This window comes from Zalophus californianus, chromosome 17 (genome assembly GCF_009762305.2).
Source record: "Zalophus californianus isolate mZalCal1 chromosome 17, mZalCal1.pri.v2, whole genome shotgun sequence".
Classification (NCBI taxonomy): Eukaryota; Metazoa; Chordata; class Mammalia; order Carnivora; family Otariidae; genus Zalophus; species Zalophus californianus.
Window position 1 is genome coordinate 1,940,619 of NC_045611.1, and position 15,917 is coordinate 1,956,535.

The 15,917-nt window shown below is 60.4% G+C and overlaps 1 protein-coding gene across 5 annotated transcripts in view; it reads right to left on the reverse strand.

The window, feature by feature from the left end:
* JPH3 (junctophilin 3) overlaps positions 1–15,917 on the reverse strand; it is a 159,094-nt gene that overhangs the window by 29,437 nt on the left and 113,740 nt on the right. The gene's annotated exons all lie outside the window — the stretch shown is intronic.

Genomic DNA, 15,917 nt, shown 5'->3' on the forward strand with positions numbered 1-15,917 from the left:
GAAGCCCATCACAGCAGGACAGGCACTGTACGATCCCACGGATGTCCACATGTCCATAGATGTCCCAGGGATGTCCACAGATGTCCCACAGATGTCCGTGAATGTCCACATGTCCGCAGATGTCCACAGATGCCCCATGGATGTCCACATGTTCATGGATGTCCCATGGATGTCCCATGGATGTCCACAGATGTCTCATGGATGTCCACAGATGTTCCACGGATGCCCACGAATGTCCACATGTCCGCAGATGTCCACAGATGCCCCACGGATGTCATGTCCATGGATGTCCCATGGATGTCCACAAATGTCATGTCCGCAGATGTCCACAGATGTCCCATGGATGTCCACGGATGTCTGCGAATGTTCACATGTCCGTGGATGTCCACAGATGTCCCATGGATATCCCACAGATGTCGCACAGATGTCCATGAATGTCCACATGTCCGCAGATGTCCACAGATGCCCCATGGATGTCCACAGATGTCCCACGGATGTCCACAGATGTCCCACAGATGTCCGTGAATGTCCACATGTCCGCGGATGTCCACAGATGTCCCACAGAAGTCCACATGTCCATGGATATCCACAGATGTCCCATGGATGTCCGCAAATGTCCACATGTCCGCAGATGTCCCACGGATGTCTGCAATTGTCCACAGATGTCCACAGATGCCCCATGAATGTCCACAGATGTCTCACGGATGTCCACATGTCCACGGATGTCCACATGTCCACGGATGTCCACAGATGTCCGAGAATGTCCACAGATGTCCCATGGATGTCCTTGAATGTCCACATGTCCGTGGATGTCCACAGATGTTCCATGGATATCCACAGATGTCCCACGGATGTGAGGTCCGGCATCATCCATCTGTGAAGACAGAGCTGCTGGGGGGCAGTGGGGCCGGGGGAGGCAGGGGTCAGTTCTGCTGATGGTGGCAGGGACAGCCGCATGACCATATGAATATATGAAGCACTGCCAACCTGGTCACTTAAAAATGGTCAACGTGGTAAAACGTATGTTCTGTGATTTTCACTACGACACAGACTTTGGAAAAACCTGCCACAGGCACCAAGGGCCAGAGAGGGCAGCTCACTGGAGAGAGCTCCACCCGTGTCTGCTTCCCTGCAGTCTCCTGAGATGGCCGAGCGAGGACACATACGCATCTCTTGGGGGCCCCAGTCCGTCAGGGCCCATCCACTGAGCCCTGGCCTGGCCTCCGAGGCCTTCAGGACCCAGAGCCCTCGGCAGCCACACCTGTCGGCGGCCAGCGGCCAGCGCCCACCCAGAATGTCTCCCGATGCAGAGCAGGCTGTGATGCCCCGCGTCTCCACCAGTCTAGTGGTGACCGTGGTCTCGGCAACGGGGCCCTACTAGGGACTGCTCCCCATCCAGCCACTCCACGTCCTCTCCCACCAGCCAGGCAGCCAGCCTGCCTGCAGAGCAAGTAAGTGAGGGTGTGGGGAGCAGACGCGATGCTGCAGAGCCGCCCGCCGGCAGAGGTTCAGGCCCAGACCCCGAAGCAGGCGGTGAGAAGGACGAGGGTCAGCACGCTCCCCCACGGTGGCAGCACAACCCTGTCTTTCCCAGCCGGCCGGCTGGCCTCACACAGGAGGTGACCTGCAGCCCTCGGGCCTGTCAGAACCCACAGGTGGAGACAGACAGAATCCCTGTCCAAACGCTCCTGGGCTCTTCCCAGAAGGCAGAGAATGCCGAACTCTCCATGCAGAAGCACTGCACATGGTTTCAAATCCTGGCCGGCGCTCAGGGGCTCTGCGACCTCAGGAAGTCAGTCTCCCTGTCCGGCTCTTGCTCACCCGTGTGGTATTTGCTGAGCACATGCCCAGTGCCGGGGTCATGCCAGGCCCCGAGACACAGCCTCACGCGCAGGCAGCGCCTCGGCACCCGGAAAAGGAGCAACGTCGGGCAGGTGGGACAGACAAAGCCAGCCACATGGCCTTGTGGAGACGGGGACGAAATACAGCCCCCATGTGCTCGGGGCAGGCTGTGCACGGCGGGGACACTGAGGTCCTCAGGACCGACCACACCGTGGCCAGTAGGCACCCACCCCTCAGCGGGGCGCACGACCTCCCACAATGGGGACTGTGTGTCCCAGCCTCCCCTGCAGCCGAGTGGCCGTGTCACTGAGTTCTGGCCAATGGGGTGTGTGCACGGGGCCCGTTCACCCTCTGGGCGTTACCCGTGAGTAACAAGCGTCTGTCTTGTTCAGGCCACCATGAGCTTTCTCATTGCGGTTTATGTTCTATGCGCCACCAAATTCGCCAGGTCAACCCGCTATGTGCACAGGTCAGCAGCACTATCACGTCCACGCTGTTGTGCACCCGTGAGCCCCCTCACCGCCCCACCGCAAGCCCCGTCCCCACTAACAAGGAGCCCCCGGTCTGCAATAGCTCACGGCAGCCTGAGCCGGACAGCACAGCGGGCCAAGAGGGAAGAGATGCGCCAGGACCACAAGAGGCTCAGTAGGAGCATGGCTCCACCTCCTCAGCTGTGACACGGGCCTAACAGGTCCCACGTGGCCCCCGAGGAGGGACAGAGACCCTGGGGCGCCTGGCTCGCAGGGACCAGCTAGAGGACGGAGGTTCACGGTCACAGCACCCTGGCTAGTTCACCTTGAGGGGCCCCCCGAGACCCACCATTGAGGCCCCACTGGGGGGGGGGGCGGTGACCTCAGCACAATTTTGCAGAAGCTGCCGGGTGGGTGGGAAGGGGAGCTGGTTGGGCTGCGAGGGCAGCGAAGGGGCACCGTGATCCCCCAGCGTGTCCCTGGTGGTAGGTTCCTGTCCCGCAGACTTCGTCTGGAGCCGCCACGGAGGCGAGCACAGCAGAGTGTGGACCTAGGATGGCCACACGGGTCCCCTCTGCGGAGCCGGGATGCCAGCCGGTGCTACGCTGGGGTGGGGCGTTAAATACATCACCCCGGGAAGTTATAGAATCCAAAGAACAGCAAATGAAGATTAAAATGGAAGGGAGGGAGGCAGGGAGATGGAGGCCCAGCGGTGAAGCGCCTCTGCCCAGAGGCCCGCACGGGAGCCAGGTCTGGTGGCCTCCACATGACCAGACAGCTGCCGACCGAGGTCCCCACCCCGTGTGGAGCAACAGGATCTTCAGGGACAAGGCAGAGCAGGGCCGCCACGAGTGCCCAAGAGCGCCACGCCTCCGGCTCCCGAGGCTCACGGCTGGCAGCAGCCACGGCCAAGGTGAACAACAGCGACCCGCCAGGCACACCCTTCAGGAGCTTGCAACAAAGAGCAGCTTGTCCACGGGGACACCATTTTCCAGGCTCGGTGGGGATTTGCTGCGAGTCTCTGCCAGGAGGTTGCCAGGTGAGCAGCGCACCTGCGTGGTGATCAGAACCCAAGGAAGCAGCATCTGGGTGTGGTGAGACAGGAGGCAGAGCCCGCTGCGGGGTCATTCCGTGAGCTGGCTATAGGTCGGCACCAGCCTGGAGGATCCCAGGCTGAAGACTATTGCAATCCCGGAGGGCTTTCCGGTGGCAGGGATGTACCGAGTGTTCCATGAACATCCTCCTGTTCCATTCTGCTGCCCTGGGAGTGGTGCCCGACGTACAGATCAGGAAACTGAGGCTCTGACCCTTCAGCCCATGACGTGGACTCCTCAGATACAGTCACCTGTGTCAGCAAGACTCCCCTCCCTCCCCTCTTCCTTCCTGTACCTGCTGCAGAGAAGCAAAGCCCTGACTTCAGGGAGCTCGTGGTCCCAACAAATTAAAAAATCCTGCACCTCAAGACAGATGCCAACACAGAGGGACCACAGAAAAGGAGCAACCGACCCTCCTCCTCCGAGTCAGGGACGAGTTCAGAGAGGGGCATCCGAACTGGGTCTTGAGGATTGTGTAGGAGCTCACTGGGCTGAAGGAAGGGCATTCCAAGCAGAGGGAACAGAAGGTGCAAAGGGGAAGGCTGCCCAGAGGGTGGGGGGGCACCTGTGCAGGATGTTGGCCAGGGGGTGGGGGGATCCAAGGCCAGAATTCGAGGAGGACCGTCGTTGAGCGAGGGAGTCCGGACTGTATCCTGGAGACTCAGAAGCGCCGGAACAGAGACCAGACTCCTCTTACAGCTGCTGATGTGCCAGTCTGTTGGCTGCAGAGATGACCGGACAGGAGGCACTGAAGACATGCAGAGGTGGGCTCTCCCAGAGGAGGGTCCTCTGTCCCCCAAAATTCTCTTATTCCCAGTGCCAGCAGCAGGTGCTCAGCTCCTTCGAGAAGAGCAGGGCCCACAGACCTTGCCTCAAAGCCTGTTTGGGGACTGGCCTCGGCAGTCACAGTCTCCAGCTCAGCCAATCCCTGGGGCCTAGGAAGAGGACGGGGCACCCCCTCCAGGGGGCTCGTGAGTGCGGTTCCAGGCCCTCCATGAGCTGAGGCCTCCTGGGCCCCGCCTGTGCCATGGGGAAGGCAGAGGGGAGCAGGGCACGTGGTCCCCGCGGCAGGGACCCCTCCCGAGGCCCCGCCCTGCTTACCACACTCAGAGCCGACAGCACCATCCCGGTCACGGGGAAGGCATGGGTGAAGTTGGGGCGCTTGGGAAAGTGACAGGGACTCAGCCACAAAGCCAAAACTCGATCATCTGAATGTTCATCAACACATACATCTGTTTTCCTTTGCAAAGACAGGATCCCACTGCACATGGGGTGCTGAGTTTTAACTGTAGCCTCACATCAGAAGCCCTGGGCGTGGGGTCTCACACACCAGTATGGCCCCCTGCTCTGCCTGTTGGGGTCACGGCAAGCGGGCTCTGCGGCCACGTCTGCCGGGACGTGAACCAGCACACAGAGGGGCCTCCTCCCTCAGTGTCCTAGGGGACTGACCAGCAGCCTCGAGAGTGTCCAGCAGCCTCCCCGAGGGCTGGGCTGGCTGCGCCAGGATAGATTTCAGCTGCAGTGACCTGTGCATCCGTCAGACTGGGCCAACTGTGTAACAAACAGGCCCAGGGGGACGATGGCTCGAACGGGACAGACACAGATTTCTTGTTCACGCCAAGTCAAAACCAGGTGTTCCCGAAACAACGGACCAGGCAGTGGCCACGGCCAACCACTGACCGCACCAAGAGGGACGTGTCCTTGCGGGAACAAGCCAACAGAATCAGACTCTGATAAGGCCTCCTGGTCTAACTACCAGTTTCAGGGAATCCACGGGACCGAGCAGCAGGTTAAGACCACCCTGGATGCACTCAGCCAATCCCAGACTGTGGAAAATTTTACAGAACAGTTTGATTTGCTCAGCAAACACACCTGCCAGGGGAGGAGGCTGGGGGGCGGGGAGAGGCAAGTGCAGCTTTAACAAGACTCAAGAGACCCATGAGCCAACGACAGCAGAATGAGGGCTCGGCTGGATTCTTTTTTTTTTTTTTTTAAATGTTTTATTTATTTATTCATGAAAGTCAGAGAGAGAGAGAGAGAGAGAGAGAGGCAGAGGCAGAGGGAGAAGCAGGCTCCCCGCCTAGCAGGGAGCCTGATGCGGGACTCGATCCCAGGACCCTGGGATCATGACCTGAGCCGAAGGCAGACGCTTAACCATCTGAGCCACCCAGGCGCCCTCGGCTGGATTCTTAATAGTATTAGGTGTTGGTGCTATTTTTTCAGGTGGGAAGATGTGGAACGTATGTTTTTAATTGTTTTTATCTTTAGAGAGGAGATGGCAGGATGCCCAGAATTGGCTCCAAAAGCGACCCTGGGGTGCAGGCTGGGTCAGGGGTCAGGTGAACAAGGGGAGTGATGAGCTCCGAAGGGCTCAAGTCAGATGAGTGGCCCACGGTGTCAGAGACGCTTCTCTCCACTTTTGTATTGGAAATTTTCCCCCATACCAAGGAAAAATAAAAGGACACGCCCATGTTCACAGCAGCCAAAAGGCGGGAGCAACCTGCGCGGCCACTGCTGGGTGCACAGAGCGGGGTCAGCACGGACAGACCTGGCGAGCACCACACCCAGGGAGGTCAGCCCGTCACGACAGGACAAACACTGCAGGATTCCGCTCATACGAGGTGCCCCGCCCCGCCCCGGAGGAGTCAGATCCACAGAGACGGGGAGTAGATGCGGGTGGGGGCTGGCGGTTGCTGTTTCCCTCGGACAGCAGCTCCACTCTGGGAAGACAAGAAAGTTCTGCAGATGGAGGGTGTGGTTGCCCAACTATGAATGTACTTAATGCCGCTGAACGTCCACTTAAAAACGGTTCTGATGGTAAACTTTATGTTATACGCGTTTCACCACGATTACATTTTTTTTTAAATAAATAGGTGTTCCTAAAGGACCATGGCTCCCCTCCAGGTGGGGACGTGGGACCCCAGGGCCGGTGATCCTCAACACTGGCCCCCAAGGCTGCCATGTGTGTGAAGCCGCGGGCCTGGAGGGGAGGGTCATTTCTCCCCGGCTCCCGCTCCACTGGCCTGTGGCCACCCGGCCGCAGGGTCTGCGGTGCGCCTGGGAGGAAGGGGGACAGGTTGGTGGGCCGCGAGCCGGCCCTTACGGTCATGCCGGACCAAGTACCAGCAGAGCAGGGAGGGAAAGGGCCCCGTTTTAACTTTTCTCGTTGCCCCAGGAAAATTCCTGCTTGTGGCAGCTTTCAAAGCCTAGAGAGGAAGTGATGAATCTGCCCAAGCCAAGAAGGGCAGGGGCCAGGTGGCCGTGGGACCTGGGAGTGGGGCGTGACACCTCCCGCCACAGCAGAGACCAGGGCTGAGAGCACCAGCAGGGGGTAAAGGAGTCATGAATCCCAGCACCTGAGCCGCCCCTCTGAGGCTCTGGAGGGATGTGAATCTGGGGGCACCGTTCATCACACCGCCAGCCCCTGTGACAGACAGCACCACGGTATGCACACACACAGCCTCTCGTCTGCCGCAAAGGGCAGGTGGTATCAACTGCCAAGGGAGGCCCGGGTGGCAGAGCTGGGACGCTTCTGTCTACACACCCCCCAGGGGCCCAGGGCTGGGGGCTCCCGGGGAGAGGCTGGTGAGATGGGACAGGGGCCGACATCCTCCTGCCTCCCTGACATGCTTGTACCTGCCGGGTGCTTGGGGGGCAGCCGAGGGCAGAAAGGGGTCAGGGTGCCAAGCAGCTGCAGTCTCTGCCCTCGAGGGACCCACGCTGGGGACGCCCTGCAACGACATCTCTAGCAGATGAGCTCAGCAGGGCCTCGGGGCAGGAGGGACCGAGTCACCCTGGTGACAACTGCAGAGACTCAGGTCTGTCCCCAGGCTGGCCCACAGCTCCCAGAGGACAGCACCGTGGGGTCGAGGGCTCAGAGCCACGTAGGTCAGCGTCACGTAGCTTCATGGTCGGCTCCAAAAGGGGTCCCTCCCTCAGTGCCTCCCCAAGCCCTGGCTCAGGTCCCCCCTCCGCCCCACTGGATGCTGAGAAACAGGGCAGCACGCAGTGCGCGCCCCCGCCCCGACCGCCACCGGGAGCTCAGCCTCACGCAGGAAGCTGGACTCCAACAAACAAGCGTAGCCGACAGGGCAGAGAACACAAATATTAAAAACCCAGATTGCAGCTCCCCCAAGAAGTGGCCAACAGGTGCATTCTTACCTCACCATTGTCAGCCATCAGGGAGATGCCCCCTCGTGCCCCCGGGGGCTGTGAGAAGCCGACCAACAGTGACGAGAGCCAACGGGGACAGGAAAAAACCAGAATCCACCCGCGCTGCCGGCGGGAACCTAACACAAGGCGGCCACGGCTGCAAACAGCACGGCAGGTCCCCCAAGAGTTAAACCTAGGATCGCTGCGCGGCCCAGCAATTCCGCTCCTAGGTGGACACCCGAGAGAACTGAAAACACGTCCACACGAGATTCCATATGTGAATGTGCACGGCAGCAGAATTCGTCACGAAAGTGCGAACAACCCAAATGCCCACCCACGGGGGAGAGGGTACACGGATGCGGCGCATCCGTGCGCGGGACTACTACTCGGCCACAGAAAGGAACGACGCTCTGATACCTGCTACAACGTGGATGAACCTGAGGACGTCAGGAGAACACATCTCGGTAGGAGGAGATGGGCTGTGGCTCACCCATGTCCATCACCCACACGAGGATGTGAATTTCTGCCCTGCTCCCTACCGAAGCCGGGGCAGGGTTCGTGTGCCCGGACTGTCCCTCCCCCACTCCACGTCCACGGGGCGGCACTCAGGGCATTGGTCCTCCACCCCCTGCCTCACGCTGGAGGTACACACGTGACCCAGTCTGGCCGCTCAGAGCCTTTCCGGATCATTCTGACGTGCGTGCTGGTCAGAAGGCTCTCTTCTTCCCTCTGGATTGAGAACTACGAGGATTACGTGAGCACAGACCTGCTGGTCTTTCCTGCCCCATGCAGGGAACCTGCTGGAAAACGACATGAACACACAGAGGGAAGCAGAGCCGAGAGGGAGAAAGCTCTGACATCATCTGAACCCCTGGACCCAGCTGTGCCTGATGGCAGCCCACAGAACAAGAGCCAACCCAGCCCCTCTCGTCTTGAACTGATTTGAGTTGTGACTCTGTTGCTTGCGATGGAGTCCTGATTACCACGGCCAAGTCCCACTTTACACAGACCCAGGTTGGGAGAAAACCACAAGTGGTCCAACTGCTCTTCAAAATCCCCTGAAGCCTACGTTTAGGAGCTGCCATGCCAACTATAAGGATCCTTCCAGAGCGGAGACTCAGCTTAGCGGTGTGCTCCTGCGGGGAGGGGTCCCCACCCCCCAGCCCGTTCCTTTCATCCCTGCCCACTCCTCCCTCTGGCCTCGAGGGTGGCGGCCTGGAAGCCGTGACTCTCACGCTCAAGGGTGGCCCTTCCCTGGGTGCTAGCTGGGCTGGGCGGCTCACTGGCTGGCAGAGCCCATTGGTTGGACTTAGGAGAGGCAGGGGGACGCCCAGGTCACAGTCTGGGGGCGGCAGTGGATGGGTGGGAGGCCTGAAGCTCAAGTCGGAGGAGTGGCTGGGGTGTTTTGAGAGCCGCGGCAAGTTCCGTCAGTGACGGGATAACCCCCCTACCATCGCGCCATCGGTGAGGTCCACACACTGCATGCCTTGGGTGGATGGTGCTTCATGGAAAACTCCAGGAAAGCTGAGGCAGGGCCGTGGGACCCCAAGAACTAAAGACACTTTGCAGGGAAGGGGGACGGGGCCCTGAGTGAGTGTGTGGTGAGCTCCGATCCCAGCTCTCTGGAGAACAGGCTGACTCGCCAGACAGGAGCTGTGACCTGCAGGAGGTGAAGGAGCAGGTGCACCGGTGTTCATAAGCATGGGAAGAGCCTAGCTGTGGAGCAGCGTGCCATGGGTTGAATCAGGATGCACCTCTCCCTCCAGCCACCCCCGGATTCACATCCACCCAGAACTTCAGCGTGACCTTACTTGGGATAGGGTCTTTGCTGATCTAATTAAGAGGAGGTCAGATTGGGCTAGCGTGTTCCTCAATCCAAGGATGTGTCCTTGTAAGAAGAGGGGACAGAGACACCCGCACAGGGAGGGGGCAAGTGAGGACAGAGGCAGAGCCTCGGGGGACGTGGCCACCCGCCAAGAAATCCCCGGGACCCCAAAGCTGAGGCAGGAAGGACCCTCCCTGGGAGCCTCCACAGGGAGTGCAGCCCCACCAACACCTTGTTTTCAGACCTCTGCTCCCAGAACTGGGAGAGATTAGCTTCCTGTTGTTTCAGGGCACCCCCCCCCAGGGGCGGCACTTTGTCATGGCAGCCCCAGGACACTCACACGGGGAAGATCAGGAGTGTTGCCCCCAAAGGGTCAACAGTGCAGCATGGCTGGGGCACAGCAGAGACACTCCTTCCTTCCAGAACCACCCGTGGGATGGTGTGTATCAATCAGCTATACACCAGGTATCAATCCCCCATAAAGAAGGTGGCTTAAAGTAACCATTTATTTTTGCTGGTGCATCAGGGTCTTCCCGGGGTCTCCCATCCCCAGGTCATGCTGTCACGGTGCTGGCAGGAGCCCAAGAGGGATGAGCTGGGGGCCGGCCACCACGCCCACCCCATGCCACTGACCAAAGCACGTGGCCGAGCCTCTAACAGGAGGGACCCCAAAGTCACACGGCAAAGGGCATGGCTGGGGGTGGGGGTTGGAATCAGGAACAAACGTGAAGTTTGCTACAAGCACCCACCGGATTCCAGGCTGGACTGAAACGAGCTCCAGTGAAACCACACTGTCCAGGTCTGACTGACGTGGATGTGGACGTGGCTGTCCCCGGCACCAAGGGCGCAGTTCCCTCGGCGGGGGCGGGGTCACGGCGGCTCAGTGACCACCAGGGGGTCAAGGGCAGGGGGTTCACTCTGCTCTTTGCACCTCTCTCCCTGCCTGCTCTCACGTGCCAGGAAGGACAACCCGGCATCCCCTGCCTGTCCTTGCGACCCTATCAGGTACCTGCTGTTTTCAACCCATTTTACAGAGTGGAAGACACAGCCCAGGGAGTTCACGAGCCTTGCCGGAGGCCGGAGAGCTACACACAGCAGGACCACGTACCACGTCTCTCCAAGAGGAGGAAACGGGCTCCCGCTGCAGCAGGAGTGCTGGGGGTCCCACTGCGGGGGAGTACCCCATAGTCACTAAGTCTGGACTCAGATCATGGAGACTGATTTGAAGTCCCTCCCTCCAGGGCCCTGTAAGAAGCACCGGCTTCTCTGGAGAGGCGACGCGCTCAGGGGAGGACGGGAGATACGGCCCCCAGCCCCGCTCTGGGCCCCGGGACCCCCGGTGCAGGGCTCTCCTGGATGTGGCCAGTGTGGGGCCGGCTTCCTGTCTCCCACGCCATCCAAGGTGCCTTGTCTGAGTGCCAGGTGGGAACGCTGCCTGGGGCTGAGTCACAGGCTCTGTGCCTTCTGTCTGATGAGTGGTACACAGTGGAGCAAAGCAGGCCACGAGCCTAATCACATCCGACAGCCCGCATCCCCTGACCCCACATGCGAGGGTGAGGCACCACGGGGCGCAGCGCGGCGGCAGTGTGGGCAGGAGCCAGCCCCCGCCAGGCACCAGAGGACACAGGACACAGGCCCACGCTCAGGAGCCCCTGGACTTCTGGGGCAGGACTGAAAGTTTGGGGGTGCATGCAGTCTGGGAAGCAGGAGCCTCTCGCCCCCAGGCAAGCCCTCGGCCAGCCCCGGTCCCTTCCCAGGATCTAGCACCCCACTCCCCAGCATCTCCTCCGGTTTTCATGTCGGGAGGCCAGAGCCAGAACAGATGGCTCTCGCCCACCACAAGGCCGGTCCTCAGCAGGTGGCCGGCCCTCCCCCAGAGGCAGGAAGCTCACGTACCCTGCACAGAGAGCCCAGCTCCGCAGGGCCTGGAAGAGCTGACTGCCTGGCGGCAGGGGAAGGGGACGGGCTTGCCCCTTCTAGAGAGGGGATGGGTGGGGGGGGGGGTGACGTCCCCGCCCCCGGCCAGCGCAGGGAGTGCAGGCCCTTCCCAAGAGGCTGCGGCAAATCACCGCACACACATTGGGCTTCAGCATGCACTGACCGGCTTGTCTCTGGAGGGCAGAAGCCAGCATCTCAGCGGCCCGAATCACAGGGCGGGCGGAGCTGGTTCCTTCTAGAGGCTGGGGTGGGGGGGCTCAGTTTCCTCCCTTCTTCAAGAGGCCGCATCACCCACCTCTGCCTCCAATGTCAGGCCTTCTGACTCTGAGCCTGTGCGCACCTCCTCTAGGACACTTATAATCACACAGCCCCCCAGTCCTGCATGATCCCCTCCTCTTAAAACCCTTCACGTCTGCAAAGTCCCTTCTGCCACGGAAGGTCACATACCCACAGGGTCCAGCGATCGGGAGGACATCTCTGGGGCATTCGTCAGACTCCAACAGGGACAAACAATGACAGAGCAGTCCGTCGAGGCCACCCCACGTTGGGCTGCAGCCCTCCCTCCTCACCCCACCCCCGCCACGGTAAATCGGGCCACCTGGCAGCATCCACCAGACTTGAAACGCATGCATCCCTCAGCCAGCAAGGCCTGCTCCGGGAGGCTACGGGGCAGAACTCTGCAAGCCGGCAGCAAAGTGGGTCAGACAAACACAGCCTCTGCGGCCTCGTTCGTAAGACCGAGAGATTGGATGCATCCAAAACTCAGTCACAGAGTCAGGGTTGGACCCATATGGTGCATCCATGTCATGGAATATCGTGCAGCCAGCAGAGAAACACACAGGTCTGGATATCCCGACATAAGTGAGGAGAAAAGTGGGCCACAGACGGCACGGTCCCATCACTGCAACAGGAAACCATGAGGGGGCGAGACCCAGGTCTGCATAGACACAGAGAAAAGCCTGGCAAGAACGTACAGTCATCAGGGGCGCCTGGGCGGCTCCGTCAGTTAATTATCTGACTCTTGATCTCAGCTCAGGTATTGATCTCAGGGTCATGAGTTCAAGCCCTGCATTGGGCTCTGTGCCGGGGGCGCAGCCTACCTAAAAATTGCACAGTAGTCTCCCCTGGTCCGAGGTTTCCGCTGCCCACAGTCAGCCGAGGTCTGGAGGCAGGTGATCCTTCTGACGTGTGGTCAGAGGTGGCCTCATACTTTGTCCCACGCCCAAGTCATTCCACGTACTCCATCTCCGCACGGGGGCACGTCCCCACCCCGGCACCGAGAGGAGGGGGACGATGACCACATTCGCATAACTTCTATCACAGTATATTGTTGTCGGTGTTCCATTTTATTATTATCGTTAATCTCTTTCTGTGCCTAATCTATAAACTAAGCTTCCTCACAGGTACAATGTCTAGGAAAACACAGTGCAAGGGACTCAGTTCTGTCCACAGTTCAGGCATCCACCGGGGATCTTGGAATGGATCCCCCGAGGGTAAGGGGGAGTCACTGTAATTGCCTCTAAGGAGATGAACCAGTCTTGATGGGATTCACTTACCATACACCAATCTGTTTTATTACTTTACTATTTTTGCATGGATTTATCATTTTAATAAGAAATAAAATGTTTTTAAAAAGCAAGCCACACATGCACACACACGTTTCAGGTCCTGAAAGGTTTTGTTTCCTTTAAGGAGGAGGGGATGCCACAGGTAATCCCTGCAGGTGATCTGGCCGACTGCTTGGACGTGGCACCCCCAGCCCACGACTGCACTGAGAACAGGGCAGACGGCGACCTCACAGCAGCCCAAAGCCACCGGGCACAGCTGGAGTAAGACCGCAGGACCCCCGAGGCCCCACTGCAGAGGCACCAGCTCGGCCTGGGCATACAGCAGGCGCTTGAGATGCGGCTGGGGGGGGGGGGGTTGGTGATCGACTAGTCATGTCTGCCACGGGCCCCAGGAGGCGTGATGGAGAGGCAGCAAGCACGGAAGGGACACCTCTGACATCCCATTAAGGATGCTTCACGGAAGGGCTGGAGCGAATGACAACCGGGGGCAACTACACTGAGGTCCATCAGAATACACGCTGCTCAGAGCAGGCTCCTCGAGGGTGCCCGGGGTGTCCCCCCATCGGTGACAGGGCAGGGGGCGGCCATCAGTCACAACGGGGGAAGAGAATGCTACAGAAAGTCACAGAGAAGGACAGCAGTGCCCTCTGCTCTGATTGCGCCCCCCCCCCCCACTGACCCACCAGGCGCGCCCTCCCCCGCCCGTTTCCCATCTCCTGCAGGGCCTCTGCCCGGGGGGCGCACTGGTGGTTCTAGCATGCCAGGGGCTCCTGAGGAATGCAGGACCTAAGGCTGTACCCAGACCCGCCGAACCAACAGCTCTGGGGTGGGGCCCTGGGATGGCATGTTACTACCCCCGGTGTTGGTGACACCGGACGATGCCTGGAAAGCCGTAAGGAGCTCTGAGCCCAGGCGGCACCCCAGACAAGGAACCTAGCATCTCTGGGGGGGGGGGGGCTGGGCTCCGTGTGCCTTAGAGCCCCAGCGATTCCTGTGCACAGACTAGGGACTGGGAACCGGGCTGTGGGCACACCACCAACCCCACCACCCCTTCAGCTGTGGGCCCATGTACAGGACCCCCTCTCAGAACTCAAGCTGTGTGTGCCCCCCCACCCATGTTTTGCAGGAAAGCCCGTGTCCCCATCTGCTGGGCAGCTGTCCCCACAGAGCTGCCCCCCAGGGGAGGAAATGCCACATGGTCTCTCGTGGACTTGCCTCGGTAGCCTGTGCCCAGCCGGGACCCAAGGAGGGAGTGGGGGCCCCTCTCTGCTACCGCCTGCATGGCCTGGGTGTCTCGCGGCCGTGACCATGACCAGGGGCCAGCTGGGGTAGTCACCGGCAGCCGCCGAGGCCACTTTCACGCTCCAGTGGGCGGGGTGCCTCAGGGCGTCTGGGACACGGACCCAGCTCTCATGTGTGAGCTTTGCTGTCGAGGGCAGAGGCCCGTGCCCTCTTTCCCCCCAGCATGGCCCCCTCCCACGGCCTGGAAGGGAGGCTCATCCTTGTCCCTATTTGCAGGGACAGAGGACGCTGTCACCCCTGCCCCCGATGGGTGATCCTGGGCAGCAGAGGCCCACGCGGCTCAGAGTCTCACTGCAGGCACATCCACTCCCCCAAAGGCCTCGGGGTGGGAGGGCTGGGAGGGTGACAGGGGCCTGCGCCGGGCCCCACACCGGTGGAGGGCACCGTGCAGTGCTCCCTCCTGTCATTCCACAGGGAACCCAGCCCAGAGAGTTCACCTTCCCCAGACTGCCCAGCAGCAATAGGCCTCAGCAGGACCAGGGTCGGCAGCCCCCCTGAGCCGGCCCCAATACTCGGCGCGGTCGTCACCGGAGTCCTTGGACCTTTGCCGCGGGCCGGGGCCATCACTCCTGGTTCACAGACTGAAACCTGCCCTAAGTGGAGCTCTGCCCACGACATGACTTCGAGCCCCCGTTTCCATGGGATTTGTCAGAAAACTGCCCTGTGTCCCACGCCTTCAGTCCCAAGGACGTTCTCCTGGTCGCTGGACTTTAAGGTCACTTCTGCGGGAGACCCGGAGGCCGAGAACGGACGGGCCGCCCGGCGGGAGCTGCCGCGAGGGCCCCGGATCCTCGGCCCACGCAGTCCTCCAGCCCCGGAACGGCCTCCCGTCCATGGAGGTCAACAAACCACACCACACACAACGGGACAGCGGGAAATGCACCCAAATGCCAGGCCGTCGGACGCTGTAGCCAACCAGAGCCAACGACACCGTCGTACTCCTATGTTCTGTGTTCTATACAAGCAAGTGTCACATTTAGGATGCAAAAAATCACCATTACACCTAATTTCATCTTAAACCCCCAGGGGAGTCGTCAAAAATGCTGGTCCTGTTTGTTTCCATGCCTGGACGCGTCTGGGTGAGGACAGGGGCACGCAATGTGGGACCTCGGTGCTCAGGGAGCAGCCGCATCTTTCTCTTGGCTTCTCAGAATGGATTTCCTCTCCCTCTAAAACCTCAGACATTGGGAGCCGCGGATATTCTGCCAATAAACCCCAGCTATGGTTTCTGTTCTGCTGTGGATCAAAGGTCACGGAAAACCAGAGCCAGACGAATTAAAACTTAGTGACAAGGCTGGGCAGCCTGAGCCTTAACAGAGCCAGGAGCTCTCCTGACCCTGGCTGGGAACACAGAATCATCCAGAAAGACGCCGGGGCTGTCCTCCCAGACGCCTCCAGCCTGGGTAAGTGTGGCTTCTAAAGCTGTCCCCAGGATGCCCGCCTACCTACCCCTGCAGCTCCGGGAAGCCGGGCCCTGAGCCCCTTCTTCCAGCTCTGAGCCTGCACCCTGCACCAACACCAAAGTCCCCTTGAAAGCCAACATGGTGCCCACCAACAGCCAACTCGGGTTGCTCAGTGCCCGGCAGCCCCATGAACCCCAATTCAGGAAGGGCTGCATCTCACACCAGCTGTTGGCCCACGGCACCAAGTGTCCTGTGGGCCCCTTGCCAGGCCCCTGCCAGTCCCCGCACTTGGGGCTGTCTCCTGGGGCCCATGGACAGCCAGG